This window comes from Ovis canadensis, chromosome 2 (genome assembly GCF_042477335.2).
Source record: "Ovis canadensis isolate MfBH-ARS-UI-01 breed Bighorn chromosome 2, ARS-UI_OviCan_v2, whole genome shotgun sequence".
Lineage (NCBI taxonomy): Eukaryota > Metazoa > Chordata > Mammalia > Artiodactyla > Bovidae > Ovis > Ovis canadensis.
In genome coordinates, this window is record NC_091246.1 from 148812980 (window position 1) to 148830218 (window position 17239).

Sequence of the window (17239 nt, forward strand, 5' to 3'; positions counted from 1 at the left end):
GATAAAACTAGCTAGGTGACCTTGGTCAAGTCACATCATTTCTCTTGACATCATCCCTCATATCTGAAGTAAAATCCTTTGTCTGAGTAATCTCTAAGGACTTTCCAGCTCCACACTTCCTCAAAATTATCGACTCTTTAGAGCAGTGGTGAACATTTATACCAGTTGACATTCTGCTCTATGAGGTTTGAAAACGTTGTTTTATCCTACCTGTAAATGGTAGTGGAGTTTCATTCTGGAATTTTGATTCATCAGTGCTCAGCAGATGCTGTCAGTTCATCTTCAGAAAGTACCTTCATTCAACCACAGACACTGTGGTATGTTGGGGGAATAAAATAATGCATGAGACATAGGTCTTGCTGTCAAAGAGATTATGGGGTTGGACTGGACAATGGAGAAGTGTGCAAATAGAAGAAGACAGGGATGTGGGCAAAGAGGAGGAGGAATCCAAGCAGAGGAAAGGGAGGAAGTGGAATATCCAAATGTGATGGCTCCTGGCTTATTTAGGGAAAGCTTGTCATGAAAAAAATGACATTGAGGTTGTCCTCAGTAAATATTGTTAGCATGCTCTTACACTTTAACTGAAGGAAAAAAAGAACAAAACTAAACCTGGCCTTGAAACAAGGATTCTAAATTGAAATTTATATGGAACAATAGAGTAATTTTTAAAAACTGAGATATGATTGACATATAACATTGTATTTGTTTTAATAATATGATTATTTGATTAATGTATATACTGTGCAATGATAGAGTGATTTTTAAAAGTGTTGCTTGGGTGGTTATATAACAGGAAGGATAATATTATGTAAAATGATAAAAAGTAGCTTTGTAGTTTAATACCCACCTTGAAGCAATATTGCAATGTTGATCTCTTCAGATGTTTTACATTTATGTTTGTAATTCTCCTTTGAGAAGTCAGGTTTCTGCATTACCATGTCTTGTCCATAAAACCTGTTTATTTGGCAAGGAACTACCACTATTTCCTTCTCCAACACCAATGGCTACCTATGCAACTGAAAGGAAATTGCAGTGAATATTCCAACAAGAAGTAACTGCAACCCTGGGAATGATCCTCTGTGGATTTATGATTAAATTCTGGCTTTCATTGCTTTGGATGGAAGAGCAGGGAAGGTGTGGAGAATCTGGTGGTGGGGTGGGGTGGGGTGGGGAGAGGAGAGGTGTAGTGATTTGGGGGAATCTGGGGGAATTTGATGATCTCTGTGGTGATTCTCTCCCCTTCTTTCTCACTGTAAAACACAGAACTGTGTTGAGGTAAGAAAACCCCTAACTGGTCATTCTTCTCCACTACCAGAGGGAGAGTCAGGAGTAATTTTAATGATGTTTTAGAAACTTTTAATAAAATTCCATGTACCCACAAATGCATTGATTCTACAGGTGTTTAAGAAACATCTTAGAATAAAATTAGTAAGAAAAGCAATTCTAATTACATAAGTTCAATATATTGTAGGTGATTTTTAAAAACAGCATCTATGAGTGGGAAATCACAAGCCTCTACAACTTTGATTAAGTAAATTCAAGTGGGGGCCCACAAATATTTTGGTATCATATTTTAAAAATAGCTATTTTTTGTTTTGGTGGGATGTATGGACTTTACTACAGTTTTAAATGCTTACCTTCTGGTACCTACAAAATGTTCTGAAACCAAAAGACCAATTTTGTGCCATTAAGAAATTGTAACTTGCTGAAAAACTAGCTTTAGTCCTCTGAAAAGAGGGTTCCTAATTGCAGTTTCCTTCTTTATTTATCTAACAGTCAGTAAATCCTGCATTTATTTCTGGCTCATTTTCAAAGGGATAATTTAACTTGAAAAGTAAAGATAAGAGTTAATTATTTTCTGCTAGGAAGTGATTTCTGTTTCTAAAAGAGTGGCTGCTAGAGGCACTGTGTTAGTGAACATTTGGGAGAGAGAGCAAGGAATCGGTAGCAAATCTTTGCAGAATGCTGCATGTTAAAAAAAAAGGACTGGGAAACTCATATCTATAAAAGCAAAGCCCTGGAGTGGAAAATGATGTTAACCACAGGATCACATCAGTACTGTGCTTAGCTGAGTTCCATGCTTCATTCTCAAGGGCAAAGCCAGGATTTGAAGCCAGGTAATAACACAGTGGTCCTTTGGATTTAGAACCATATAGTCTGGGTTCATATTCTGACTCTGCTATTTTCTATCCATGCTGGAATCACTCACTCACTTCATCAAAAGTCCTGTCACCACCCACAGTCTCTATGGCATTACCACTATATCTTTGGGGATACACCCCAAGGTCAGACTACTGCCCAGGTTCAACTCCAGACACCAGCATCTGGATTCCTTTCTTTCAAAAAGTTACCCAGCTCCTTGAGCCTAGATTCCCATACAAATTACAGGAGAATCTAGAAATACTTTCTGCCTTAAAACCCGAATGCCATTTATAACTCTGAGCAATGGAATCCAAAATTCAAAACATAATGATTTGACCATTATTTAGGGAAATTTTCTGCCAAAGATTCAGAGTTATCCCCTTCTTCCTGTGAGGCCCCAAGTTAATTGAGTAAATTTACTCTTTTTGTAAGGCAGCTAACGAAAAAGTTTCAGAACTCCAAGAGCTGGGTGTCAGGCAGCACGTTTTGACAACAAATTCCCTTTCTTTTCTTTTTTTTTAAATTGTATTTATTTGTTTACTTTTGGCTGTGCTGCTTCTTCATCACTGTGAGGGCTTTTTTCTCTAGTTGCAGTAAGAGCGGCCTAGTCTCTGGGCGCAATGTGCGGGCTTCTCATTGCGTGGCTCCTTTAGTCATGGAACATGGGCTCCAGGGCACACAAGCTTCCGTAGCTGCGGAGCGCGGCCTCAGTAGTTGCAGCTCCTGGACTCCAGAGCAATGGTTCGACAGTTGTGGGGCCTGGGCTTGGCTGCTTCATGGCATGTGGGATCTTCCAGGATTGAATCCATGTCTCCTTGTTGGCAGGAGGATTCTTTACCCCTGAGGCACCAGGGAAGCTCCCCCTTTATTTTTCATGCAAGAAAACATCAACTAATATTGAGATATCAGTTACCCTGAGTTATCAGTTACAATTGGTTACACTGAGATATTAGTTACTCTTCAGCCTTCCAGTTTAAGTTCTCTGCATGAACTCTTGCCATCACAGCAGAAGATTCTCCAGGCTGTCTCAGTATGGACAGGCAAAAAGACATGACATGACTTTTTCTACCTCAGTGACTCCTCTTTTTCTTTCACCTCTAAGATTTATTGACGGTGGTGATGTCCCATTACAATATTCCCTTTCTGTATTGGGCACTGAGCAGTGAATTGGTGCCACTGGCCCCCAACAAGGCTCTTCCAAAGGAACAGTCCGTTTCTCATGGCAGAGCTAATGCTTCAAAGACTAAAGGGCATCTCATGGTTTCATTCTCTTTGCCTTGTTAGACACTTTCTCATAGGAAAGGCACACAGCCCAGGCCTCTTAGCTGGTTTAGTAAGGCCATGTATTCACAGGTTGAAGAAGTGTTGTCACAAGGGAGATGGCCTGTATGTTCTTTCCACCTCCTAAAATGAGATCACAGAGGACCTCTTGGAATGGCTAGCTTTCAGGGTGGGAAGGAGGGAAATGACCCTGTCATTCTTTGAAACTGGAAACGTAACAGTGGGAAAGAAAATTATTTATCAATAAATTAACTTCCATTCACAGATAAATAATGTAAACCAATGAAAAACCAATGTAAAACTGGTTCTACAAGGAGTTTAGAGTCTGGGAGGCAAATAAGATATGGACATAAAACTGTCAGCAGAAAACCAAAGGGGAAAAGAGTAGTGTTATAAGAGAATACAGATAAAGATTCATTTTAATTTACCTTTTTTCATTTTTAAAAAAATTTATTTATTTTTAATTGAAGGATAATTGCTTTACAGAATTTTTTTGTTTTCTCAAAATGAATCAGCCGTAGGTATACATATACATTTTAATTTATCTTTAGCCAACTTTTAGGATTATGTGCGTTTAAGTGTATACTATGCTGATTTAATAACAATCTCACATCTTGCCTTTATGCCATGCCTACTATAAGGAATATTTAAAGTTACCAATGTTGTTCAACTGGTTCATCTTTGATGAACTGTAAATCTTGTGTACAGAATGACAAGCTATTCATTAAATGTACTCATTGTTCAGTAGAGAGGATGTTGGCCTTATTTTTCCAGAGTCTGTCAGAAAAGGCATTTAATTTCATATGCCCAGTGTGTTCAGCTTAACAAATAACCATATTCTGCAATGTAAAATATAAAGTTGTTCTGTAATTAACAAAAGAAAAGAGACCTTACCTATTGAGAAAACAAGAAAGACATTAGTATAAAAAGAAAATGTGACCTAGAACCTTGGTGAAATTTTCCACGGACAGATGGAAGGAGGATCTGTCAAGTGAAGATTATGGACAAAGATACAGAGGTGGAAGGGTGATGTGTGTCTGCGCTGAAAACAGTATGCCTTTCCATTTATCTAATGAACTCCACTAGTAAAGGGATTTTGATCTCGTTTGTTCACTGATGTAACTCCTGTGTCTGAAAAAGTGCCTGACTTCTAGCTGGTGCTTAAAGTGAATAAATGACGTGTCAGATGCCCAGGCTATGAGTGGTACTTGAGAGCTCTCAAGGGCCTGGGCATCTGGATTCCTGCAGTGAGGAAACTGACTAGGACTCCACAGAGGAACAGAAACCAAGCTCAACTAAGCAACGATGGAGTTTATTCGTGACTATCATGGAACCACAAGTCAGGAAAGTATCTCAATTTGGGGAAAAACTAGAGTCAGAAACAGAAAGTCATCAGGAGTTTTCTGGCTGTCTTTTAACAAATTGTTTATTTTCAAAAAATTTTATACGATTTTCAAAGGTTACTTTCCATTTATGGTTGTTACAAAATACTGGCTTATTCCCCATGTTGTACAAAATATCCTTGACCCTGTTAGTGCTGGGCTTCCATGGTGTCTCAGACAATAAAGAATCTGCCTGCCATGTGGGAGACCTAGGTTCAATCCCTGGATCAGGAAGATCCCCTGGAGAAGGGAGTGGCACACCACTCCAGTATTCTTGCCTGGAGAATCCTATGGACAGAGGAGCCTGGCAGGCTATAGTCTATGGGGTTGCAATATGTCCTTGACCCTGTCTTACACTTTCAACAGTTCGTACCTCCCACTTCCCACTGGTAGCCACTAGTTTGATTTCTATATCTGTGAATCTGCTGCTTTTATGTTATATTCACTAGTTTGTAGTAGTTTTTAGATTCCACATGTAAGTGATATCATGCACATTTATCTTTCTCTGTCTGACTTATTTCCCTTAACGTGTTAGTTGTTCACTCGTGTCTGACTCTTTGTGACCCCATGGAATGTAGCCCACCAGGCTCCTCTGTCCATGAGATTCTCCAGGCAAGAAGACTGGACTGGGGTGCTATTCCCTTCTCCATTCACTTCACGTAAAGCTCTCCAATTCCATCTTTTTCACTGCAAATGGAAAAATTTTGTTCTTTTTATGGCTGAGTATGTATGTATATCTATACCATTGGGTATATGTTTATATTATTACATCTTCTTTGCATGAATCTTTTCAGATTAGTGTTTTTGGTTTTTGTTTAATATATACCCAGGAGTGGTATTACTGGATCATGTGGTAGTTCCATTTCTGTTTTCGTTTTTTTTAAAAAAAACCTTCATACTGTTTTCCATATGGCTGTACCAGTTTCCATTGTCACCAATAGAATACAAGGGCTCCCTTTTCTCCACATCCTTGCCAACATTTATTTGTAGACTTTTTGATGATTCCGACTGTCTTTTTTCACTATTTCCCCTTCCATGCCTGCGTAATTCCTCTCTCTCAGTGCCCTGGTCTACTTGTCCTGAGTCAGCATTGTGAGTGAGGACTGGCCCCCACAGCTGTCAGAATCACAGGTTGCAACGTCCCATTTCCTGGGCCTCTAGGAGCACAGGTTCACCTCTAGGGATCAGCTAGGGAGAGCTGTTGAGAAGACGGTGATGAGCAGACACTTAAAATATTTACCTCTATAATAAGCAATCATAAGACATGAATGCATGTGGTCAGGGTGTCCTTATTTCGTCTAAATCATAAGGACCATTCACATGTAACAAGTTAGTCTAAAAATTTTTAAAGTACTGCCTGTTAGTTCACATATCTCCCATTTTCTCTTCATCTCTTAACATCTCAGTAATTATTTACCAAACCTTGGTCCATTTGGTCACCTGTCTCTCCAGCTCCTTTCAAGATTGCCCAGACTCTACCAGAGATGGAAGAACATTATCTACCCATACCATATAGCTTGCAGAATCTTAGTTCTCTGACCCGGGGTGGAACCAGGCCCCTGCTTCCTAGCCGCTAAGCTCAGTGGTCCTAACGACTGGATCACCAAGGAATTGCCTGAATAAATTTGCAGTGTTCATCCTACCTTGACTGGCTTTCATGGAAGTTTAGGATTTTTGAGCTGAGTAGGAAATAATCTTAATTTCTTTCTTTTATAGATGAGAAGATAGGCCCTTGAGTAATTTATACATAAGGGTTGGTAAATGTCTTGTGAATACTGAAATGCAGATTACATTCCTGTGATTCTAGAACAGGGAAAGAAAAGAGGACTTTTGAGTATGTTGTATAGAACAAATGGACCTTGGGACCAAAAACTTTAGTTTTATTACTTTGTAAGCTAGATGCAGCCTTGAATAAACCTCAGTGAGGCTCAGAAAGCCCTCAGTATTCCCAAATGTATAATGGGAATAATTTTAATAGTATTAATAGTATCTACCACACTGTCTTATAGTAAGGAGTAGAATAATCAAATATTGAAGGTGATGTTGTCTAATAAATGATAAAGCACAGGCAAGATAGTTGTTGTTCTCTAAGTCGTGTCTGTCTCTTTGCAAGATAGTTAATAATAAGGCAAGATAGTTATTGATAATAAGTGGATTAGATGACAGATAACCAGGATGAAATATTTACTGCAAATTATGCCAGATGACTAATCTACACATAGTTAGTTGTGAGCATATGCTTGACCAAATGCTAAAGACTGTTCAGTTTTATAGTACAGCTTATAACACAGAAAGCTGCATTCTCATTTCCTGGAGTTATAAATAGTTTAGCATGAATTCTCCCTTGTCTTAGGAAAGCCTGATACTCATGGCTTTCATAATTCTATCAATAGGTAATACTTAGTTGGAGTCAAAATATATATTTGCTTACTAAAATGTTGTTATAACTAAGTTTTAGGTCATGTCTAAAAATCGTGTAAATATATTGCAGTAAAGGATAATAGAACCATAGACAGAATAGGAGTATAATCTTGTTTACAACAAATGAAGGTGGGGGAACCCAAGTTCTCAAAGAGTTCAGGGGCTTGCTCAAAGGCACACACTCATGAGAACTGGACTTGTAGTAACACAACTTCTCACTCAGATCTCTTCACTATAATACAGAACCTGCTATTAAAACACAATGTTAAAAATGAGAAAAAATTTCAAGTAGATCCCCATTGGAAAGCAACTGATCTGTCATAAATGGCCCAATTTTCTTCTGGTGGAATAAAAAAAAACCAAAGTTTTATTCACAGGTTATGTAATTTGTAAAGATAACAAAGATTCATAGTAAGAATAAAATAATACTTTTGAACAAAAATACAAAAACAACACAAAAGTCATTTGCTGGACTTGAAAATAGCTATATTTAGTTTTAAACTTTTTCGTCTTTGAGTCATTAGTTAATTGCTAGAGAAATTAGAAATGAAGAGGAAACGGACAAAGCAATAGTGAGAGATCAAAGGGAAGAGGGAAGTGAGGCTGAGAGAAGCCGGGATGAAAAAGAACACAGGATTCCGGCTGGTAAAAAAGTATTTAATGTTTGACCACTAGATGGCGATGTAATGTAAGGTGCTACCTCGACTTTTTTTTTTTTTTTTTTTTTAAACAAGCTATTTGCTGATTTGTATTAGGTACCATAGAGTGAGGCGAGGATGAAGCCGAGAGGATACTGCAGAGGTCTCTGGTGCATGTGTGTATGTGTGCGTGTGTGTGTGTTTGTGTGTGTGTGTCCTGCCCCAGTGAGACTGCAGTCCCCGTAAATACTTGATCACCTTTGCAAGAAAGAATCAGAACAATTGCAACTGAAGGCACGTTATCATCTGGTCTTTGGGAGATGCTGTTCCTCATTGCAGATGGGTAATTTTCCTTTTTATCAGGTAAGCCATCTGCTTATTTCGTCGTGATCTTAGGCATGTTCATTCCAGTTATTCTTTTGGGGAGACCGTGGAAATACAGTTTGGACAGAGCAGGAAGTCCATTTTTGTATGTGAATTCGGACCGACGGGTCCCCCTCCTCCCTCTCTTCTCCTCCCCTTCTCCTCCGCTCCCCTCCCCCCTCTTCTCTCCACCTTCCACGAACTGAAATCAGGTTTGTTTTGCAGTTCAGCATTTTGATACAAGATGAGATTCTTTGGCCTGAAATAGCTTGGCACCTGGCCAGCTCTTGCCTTTGCTACCCTCCATCCTATTCAAGGTCTCCCTTTGAAACCCCCTCCTCCTTCACCGGTGCTTTAGAACTAGACAAGCGGAGCTGTAAATAGAGGTCATATTGTTCCTAAGGATGGAGCAAAAATTAGATCTCAAGTTAACCCCACAGGAAGAAAGCCAGCAGCGGGGACCGCGGCTGGAACCTAGCACTGCAGGGATTTGAGCCTCCTCGGCAGAGGCTGGGCTTCCGAGGAGAAATGCCGCCTGCCTTGGGCCAGAGCGGGACAAGGATTTATTCTTTGTAACTCCGATTGAGCATGGTAATAAAGGAGCTGGAGGGTAGTGGGAAAGAAACCCTTTTTCCTGGAATGCCAAATGGGGAAGGTTGAGTTACTTTTAATTACACAGAGGTCACTAGCAGCCGTGATGCTGCAGATCCTGTTCGGTCCTCAGTGTGAACCGCGTTGCTTTTACAGACAGCACAAGAAAAGGTCTCTGGGTGGACTGGAGGCTTTTTCAAAGATCCTTGTTATCATGGATCCCTTCTCTCCTACCTGTTTGAGGTATTTGTTTAAAGACACCCCACCCCCACCCCCACCACATTTACTTCCCATATTTCTTTTTGTTCCCTTCAGTGACTCTGTGACACTTGTCACTTCTCTTTAGCAAATGAGTCCAAAAGAGAGTGGTGGTAGTTGCTTTTTCTCATGTCCCAGGAAAGAATTAAAGCCAAAGTCGGGTAACATTCTCTCCATATGTGCATGCAACTCAATATTTCTAAGGCGCTGTAGCAAACTTGCAAATTGCCAAACGCTGTTGCTATCACACCTATAAAATGTGACTTCTTTTTTCTATGGATTTTCAGGTTCACGTGGTATTTCTGATGTGCTAGTGTAGTAACAGAACATATTTTCCCATTAAGCACTTTCAATCATCCCAAGAGGCTGATGCCAAGCAGAAATAGGAAAATTCCATGCTGAGGTTGGCTATCCCTGCTTTCATTTCTGTCCTCCAGAGCAGTGGGTCGCTTACCTTTCCTCTTTGCTACAATACCTGGCACACCAGGGTGATGCAACCTGGAAGTCCTGCACGCACACCAGGGTCTCACACTTTTCCCCTCATCTCTGCATTTGGAAAGCCCAATAACTTCAGTGGAACACTCCTTTAAGCCTCTCCTTTGCGGTTGCTGCTTTGGTAACTGCCGTCAAGCCATTGCAACCCTCTTGCAGGGGTAGTGTTGCAGTTTAGGCCTTCCTCCACAAAGCTTCTTGAAGAGATTTTTAGATGGTGTCTATTTTAGGAACAGAATGTGTAGACAGAATGGATGGCCACTGAGATTTACGGGAAAACAATTTCGTGGAGAGGATGAAGTAACCTTGTAACAGAGCTGGTTATATCACATAAACTGAGCAAAAGAATTCGTTTTCATGAAATTTACTGCAGCTCAGTTTTATGGCTATTTTTCTTCCTTCCCTCTGCACGCTGTTGGCCTGTTGTTTTCAAATGCCTTTTTAAGCATAGCTAGAATGCTTATACTGATAAAAATAATATGTTGGATTTTGCTGCCAATACTGATAGTCTCTGTTTACATGGCCCCCCATACTGAGTTATTTGGCATCTGGAGACTCAATTATTAGGACTATTTCCCTTTAAGGCATGGTCGAGAGGTTTTCTCCATCTGCGAAGGGAAGGGAAAGGCACAATTGGAGGCCTAATTAGTTATATCACATCCCAGAAGGCACTGGGTATCTCAGCTAGGATTCAGCTTTACCAGCCAGAGGTACCAGGGGCAAAGAGACAGACCAGAGACACAGAAGTAAACTATTGCCACCAACACAGGAAATTAAAACTCTATAGAGTCCAGAGGAATCCAGTAAGAACTGTGCTAGTTCTGAAATTGCATACCTCAAACTGGGACTTGAACCCAACCAAATCTTTGACTGGAACTTGAACCCATGGTCTTTTAACTGAGAACACAGGTTTCAGGATTTAATGAAGCTCAGGTTCTTGAAGTTTCATGGCAGATAGAAGTCAGTGACAGACAAAGTGATAGGTGAGAAGTGGATTTATTTAGAGAGAAACACACTCCACTGACAGAGTGTAGGCCATTTCAGAAGGCAAGAGCTGCCTCGGAACACTGATTAGTGAGTTTTTAGGCCTTGGGTAATTTCATAGGCTAATGGGTAGGAGGATTAGTCCAACTATTTTGGGGGAAGGGTGCAGATTTCCAGGAATTGGTCTACTGTTCACTTTTTGGCCTTTCATTGGCCATGGAACTGTCATGGTGCCTGTGGATGTATCATTTAGCTTGCTGATGTGTTGCAATGAGCATATACTGAGGCTCAAGGTCTAGTGGAAGTTGACTTGTCTGCCATCTTGGATTGTGGATTTATTTGGTTCTAATCACTTTCTGTCATCTCCTTGGGCTATGTCATTCTTTTAAAGTTTGTGCCCTGCCCCCTTCCCTCCTATTTCAGTTCCTTGTGTAGAGGGCACTGTCTGGGAACCCAGAGATTCAGAGAGCAAAAACGGAAGAGCATCTTCTTTGGATGTTGCAGACAAGGAAGGCAAAACTTGGGGGTTCCTATAGAGTTACCTCTAGGACAGTACAGCCCAAGCAGTCCTCATGAATTTATCTTGGTATACAACGAAGCGAAAGCGAAGGATTTCCCTGTTGGCTGAGACTGTAATGGATCTGCCTGCAATGCAGGAGAACAGGGTTCACTCCCTGGATGGGGAAGATCCCCTGGAGAAGGGAATGGTTAACCACTCCAGTATTCTTGCCTGGAGAATTATATGGACAGACAGAGGAGCCTGGTGGGCTATAGTTCATGGAGGAGAACACAAGAAATATTGGTTTATTGTATATAAGTTATGTATATTTTGCATATTATTACATTATTTATGTGTTTCTTCTCTGTGTTCTTCTCACACAGAGGAGCATCCTTGTAAAATTTAGCCTAGGGTATCACACAAGGCATTAGTTTCCTCCTGGTTAGCTGGAGAGGCTGAACTCATCACTGCCTCCCTGTAAATACTGAGAGCATGTGCCAGAAATCCCAGCTCCCTTGGAAGGGAGAGGAGAGGAGGGAGAGTTTATAGGGAGGCTGGAGACTAAGAATCAGTCAATGGGACTAGGATCTGTGAAGTAATCACTTCCCTTTGAAATTCTGAGTAGTCACTGAAGCATGTTTCACAGATCAGTTTAGATGATACTGCCTTAGATTAGGAGTGGGGAAGAGATTCTCAGAGCACCTATAGTCAGGGAAAAAAAAAAAAAAAGAAAACTTAGCTGAATCTCCCCTAACTGTCCCAAACTGTGCTTTTCCAACTTCCCCTTTTGTCCAGGTTCTCATTTAGTAATTATTTTATTTAACAAAGATATGTAGCATTTACTCTTTTGTTGTTGCGTGTGTTCAGTTGTGTCTGACTCTTTGTGGCCCCATGGACTGTAGCCTGCCAGGCTCCTCTGTCATTGGAATTTTCCAGGCAAGAATACTAGAGTGGGTTGCTATTTCCTACTCCAGGGTATCTTCTTAACCCAGGGATTGAACCCATATTGCTTGTGTCTCCTGTACTGACAGGCAGCTTCTCTACCACTGTATCACCTGGGAAGCCCCAGCATTTACCAGCCACTATTCTAAGAAGCACCTCAAAATATTTTCTCATTTAATTCTGTGAAGTCAGTGCAGAAACCAGCTTCATGGATGAGAAAACCAAGGAAGCACAGGGAGGTTAACTTGCCCTGAGCTTGTTTGTAGATGGTAGAGCCCAAACTCAAAACCAGGCTATCTGGCTGCTAGATCTGTGCTCCTGGCTGCAGGATAAGGAAAAGGATATCACCCATGTGATGGCAGAATGATGGCTTAGCCCACACAGTAGAGACTCTGGTTGCTGCCATCTGTACATGGCAGCTATAATTTATCTCTTTTCTTACACATAACAAACTTTCAAAATACTTTGGTTTAGAGTAATTCTCTGTATCTACTTCATTTATTCATTTTTTAAAAATGAGCCTTTCTGTACTATTGGAGAATCCCTAGTCTAGGTGCTGAATATGGTAAATAGAACAAGATTCTTGCCCACATGGTGACTGCAGTCTAAAGATGGAGTTAGTAGACAAATCAGTGTGTGATGAAATAATAGCAAATACATGTTCTTTGAAAGAAAAAAAAAAAGATGGTGTGAGCCATAGTGAGGATAAAAGGAGCATGTAGAGACAAACAACAATGTTTGAGAGGTGCAGAAAATAATTTTATCTGAATGAGGTGAGAGAAGAGCATTCTGGGAAGAGAAGTCCCAAAGGGCAGAGTGCCTGGCAGATATAAGGAATGGCACCTGCCTTGTGAGGGATTAGAGTGCAGAAGAAATGGAAGGAAATGGGGCCAGATCTGTGGAGTCTTACTGAGCATGCTTAGGGCTCTGATTGTCCCTGGCCTTTATATAAAAAAAAAAAAAGTCAGTCAAGGAACAATGTCAAGTCAATATAAGTCCTATATTTACTGATAACAAGTTACTAGGTTAAAAAAAAAAGACTAAATCGAACCATTTTTATACACACACAAAGTTTTAACAATGTGTAAAGTTCTGTGAAGAATCCTACAGTTCCTAGTATGCAGTGAAATTGGCTCAAAAATATTTAAAAGACTCTGATGGAAAAAAAAAAAAAACTTGCTTGAATGAGATTATCGGTTAGATTGCTATAAACTATCAGTTCAAATAAAAAGCATCCCTTGTCACATAGTCAGTTTTGCTTGCACTTCACGACTTCCCACCTGAAATGACCAAATTGAGGAGATATGGCCTGGGAGCAGACATAAACCAAATCAGTACGTCCCCTAGAGGGGTCACAATACAGTAGGTATTCGGAGAGTTTGAAATTTTTTTTCTCACGTGAATTCATATTAATGTGATTTTAAAATAATACAGTAAAACATAAGTATCCACTCCCATGTTTATCTACAGTAAAGCTTTTGTTGGTAGGTATATTTGTTTCAAAAGTCCCTTTCTAATGGTTTGCCTTTTTGTATCTGTTCCCACTCTCTCTCACTTACCTGCTAACATTGTAGTTCCTTTCCAGAAAACGTGTGCTTCTCTTCTTAGCATAACCTTGCTTTTTAGTTTATCACTGTAAGTGGTATAAAATCCTTTGTCTCTTCCTTCTTTGAACCTCTCTGTATAACTATGGCTTTAATTGTTGGTGATGTGTCTACAATCTTTGGCTTTAATATTTTCTTTTGCCATTTGTGTTTTTTATGTCATACTTAAGAAACCACTGCCTAATCCAAGGTCATGTAAATTTACGTCTCTTTTTCCTCTGAGTTTTATTGTTTTATCTCTTGTATTTGGGGATCCATTTTGAGTCAGATCTTGTATATAACATGAGGTAGGGGCCAACTTCATTCTTCTTTGTGTTACCATTCAGTTGTCCCAGTATCATTTTTTGAATGACTATTTTCCCCATTGAATTTTGTTGCTAATGCTGTTGGTCATTCCATATTTAAGTACATCCATGTTTTTAGCATACTATTAGCAATGATTTGATATCTTGGGTACTAGGGTCAACTTTTTTCTTCAAGAAACATGCAGTAAGATTCTCCCTTCTGGAGAATTCATACAACTTTAAAGTATGAGAAAATTGGCCTCTATGTCCTTAAGTGTAAAGCACTTTTTGGACCTAACTTTATGTCAGATTTTTATATTATATTATTATAATTTAACACATACTCATTTGTGACTCAGTTGGAAATGTAAGGCAATGTTGCGCAGTTCAGCAATGAGCTAACAGTTTTGGGGAAAAGTTACTAGTTATTTCTAAAAAATATCTCTACTATATTGCACGTGCTCTCCCAAATTCAGACAAGCATTATCTGTATAATATATGTTGCTAGTTATCATTTGCTTCCTAAACACCATTGAGGGGAAAACATTGAACTTGAGATAGAAGTGAATCTTTAAATAACGTTGCCCGTTGTGTGGGTTGGTTGAGGCTTCTATGTAATGAAATACCGCAGACGTGATGTCTGAAACAACATACATTTATTTCTCACAGTTCTAGAGGTGAGAAGTTCAGAGCAAGGTCTCTGCAGGCTTGTTTTCTTCTGACGTCTCTCCTCGGCTTGTGGATGGCAACCTTCTCGTGTGTATTTGTGTGCTTCCTTAGTGTCTCTTTTTGTGTCCATACTTGTCTTTATAAAACACAAGTCAGATTATAATAGAAGCCTCCCAATAGCCTCATTTTAATCTGATCCCTTCTTTAAAGACCCTGTTTCCACCTGAAATCTGAAAGGGTCACAGTTTAGTCCATAATAGTTGTCTTTGGCTACACTTAGGACTGCTAGAATAATGAACAAAGATGATTGAAACTAACAGTCACTTTTTTGTTGTCAAATTGTTGTTGTTAATGGTAGTCTTTCATTATTCATGCTTTCTTCCTACTGAATAATAGGAGCCGTCTGTGTTTTTGTTAATAGTCAAATAAAGGCAATTAATTAGGTTTGCATTTAAAGAGGCATGATGAATAACAAAGTCTACAGAAGCAAAATGGTAGTGACATTGATTCCGCTCATACGCCTGTAACGCTTTTTTTATAATCTCTGATGAATTTACAAAGCCAAGGCTCCTACTTGTTTCAATGAGAAAAGTGACAAAAAGGGATATAAAACATGAGGTATTCATGAGACACTTATAAATAAAATAATTTCAGAGTGTTTCAGGTAACCTAAGTCTCAGTTGGGACACAACTGGAAATGACATTAATGTAAGTATATCAGTAACATCATGGAAAGTTATTAGAGCTCACAGACAGGAGGAGGAGGTAAAATCTAGAAACTGGAAATGACAAGAGTAAGGAAAATTATGACAGACAGCCCAGATTTTGGACTTTTGGTGATTTTTGTAACAAGCTGTTATCTCCTGGGATGAATGACTTCAACTTTTTTCAGGCTTTTTTTTTTTTTTTAATACATTCAGCTTTATGATTAAAATTCCAGGAAGTGAGAATCTGAATGGTCACTTTGGGACTACGAATCTTTCCCAGGGTGAACTGGGTCCTTGACTGATCATCCCTCCAATCTATTCCCCTTTCAAGAAGAGTAATTCCACCGAACAAAACTGAAAACAGTCTACATACACAGTGTAAGAAGAAAGAGTAAATAAACTATGGTTCATGCAAATAATGAGATCTTGTAGAGCCATTAAACGTAATATTTCAAGGAGCATTTTAACTTCTATGCAAAATTGTTCAGGATATAATGCTACATGAAAAATTACCATACATAGGTATCATATATATCTAGTATGATCTCAATGGAAGACAGAAAACAAAAAAAGCATATTTGCTTAGGGAAAAAAGAACCCTGGAAATAATGTAATAGTTTCTCCAGTTTATGGGATTGCAACTTCAATTTTCTTTTTAAAAATAAAACATTAAATCTTATTTTTCTAATAACAAAATTAGTATATGCTAATTATGTAAAGCAAAAAAGAAAGTATTAAATAATAAAGGATAAAATAACCCCTACAGTTCTATAGGCAAAATTATTAGTGTTAATAATTTATTTTACTTATCAAAGTGTTTTTTGGTACAAATTCTCTCTCCCACATTGTAGACAGAGGCTTTACCGTCTGAGCCACCAGGGAAGTCCAAAATAAACATGTGTCACTTTAAAAATCAGCATAAAAGTTAGCATACATTATTTTTCAAATGGAACTGAATTAGTCTTTTGTACAAAGGTAGTTATTATATCACTAGTAAAAATAGTAAACTCAAAGTTATTAAGGAAACAGTTGAATATTTGAATAATTTATCAGCCCCAAACTCCTCTATAATAATATTGTAACATTTTTGGAAAACTTGTAACAACTAGATAACCATTGGGAAAGGATCTAACATAATGTCAATTTTGGAATTTCAAAAGGGTGTTGTTCTGAAAATTGTGTGATTTGGTGATTTAACTTCTCCCTGTAGAATTCAGCAAACTTTGGGGAAAGTTGTCTTACATACATGGAGCATCTACTGTTTGCACTGGGTTGTTTTAGTAAGAACTGACCTCAGATTGAGAATGACAACACCAAAAATTTCTAAATACTAAAATGTATTAATATATAAATTCTTAGCCATTTAGAATAAAACTCATCAAACTGGGAAGAATCGAGTTACAAGTTTAACGTCATTACCAAATCCAATGATGGTAAGATTAAACGAGCAGTTTATGCTGTTGAGCCAGAGGTGGCAGGATGGAGCACTGAAAGTAATTATTAGTATTTGTTGCATTTGGAGATCTGAAATTATTTATATTGAAAGTGTTGTGGGAGGATTATGTGTGAAGAGGAATAGATGGTTAATGACAAGTCTTAGATAACAGTATCTAGATTGTTTTAAAGCAAATATTAATAATTAAATATTAAAGATTAATATTAAATAAAAAGAAACTAGAGTTCAATGTTTCTAAGTATATATTCAAAGAGGAGGAAAAACTAAGAATTCTGTCACATAAAATATTTCTGTCTAAGAAATTGAGTGGATTTGAAAATCCTGGAAAGAGTTACTTTGAGTCTTGACAAATGCTCTCAGGCAGCAGTTTTGATATTACCCTGGAATGTGATATGCCATTTACAAAGGCCAGATATTTTGGGCTATGTCTGTCAGTGTGTTGGTACGAAACCAAAGAGGCAACAGGCTGGTTTCAGGTCTAGAGTACCATAATTTCTGTGCTGATGGGTCTTGGAGTTTCAGGTTT

At 38.8% G+C, this 17239-nt stretch overlaps 1 protein-coding gene across 1 annotated transcript in view; it reads left to right on the plus strand.

Moving 5' to 3' along the window:
* The first annotated feature begins 7983 nt into the window (after positions 1–7983).
* Positions 7984–17239, plus strand: part of SCN1A (sodium voltage-gated channel alpha subunit 1) — a 146505-nt gene continuing 137249 nt past the window's right edge. The window contains exon 1 of the mRNA XM_069574302.1: positions 7984–8227. The gene's annotated coding sequence lies outside the window, so the exon portion shown is untranslated. The remainder of the gene's footprint in view (positions 8228–17239) is intronic.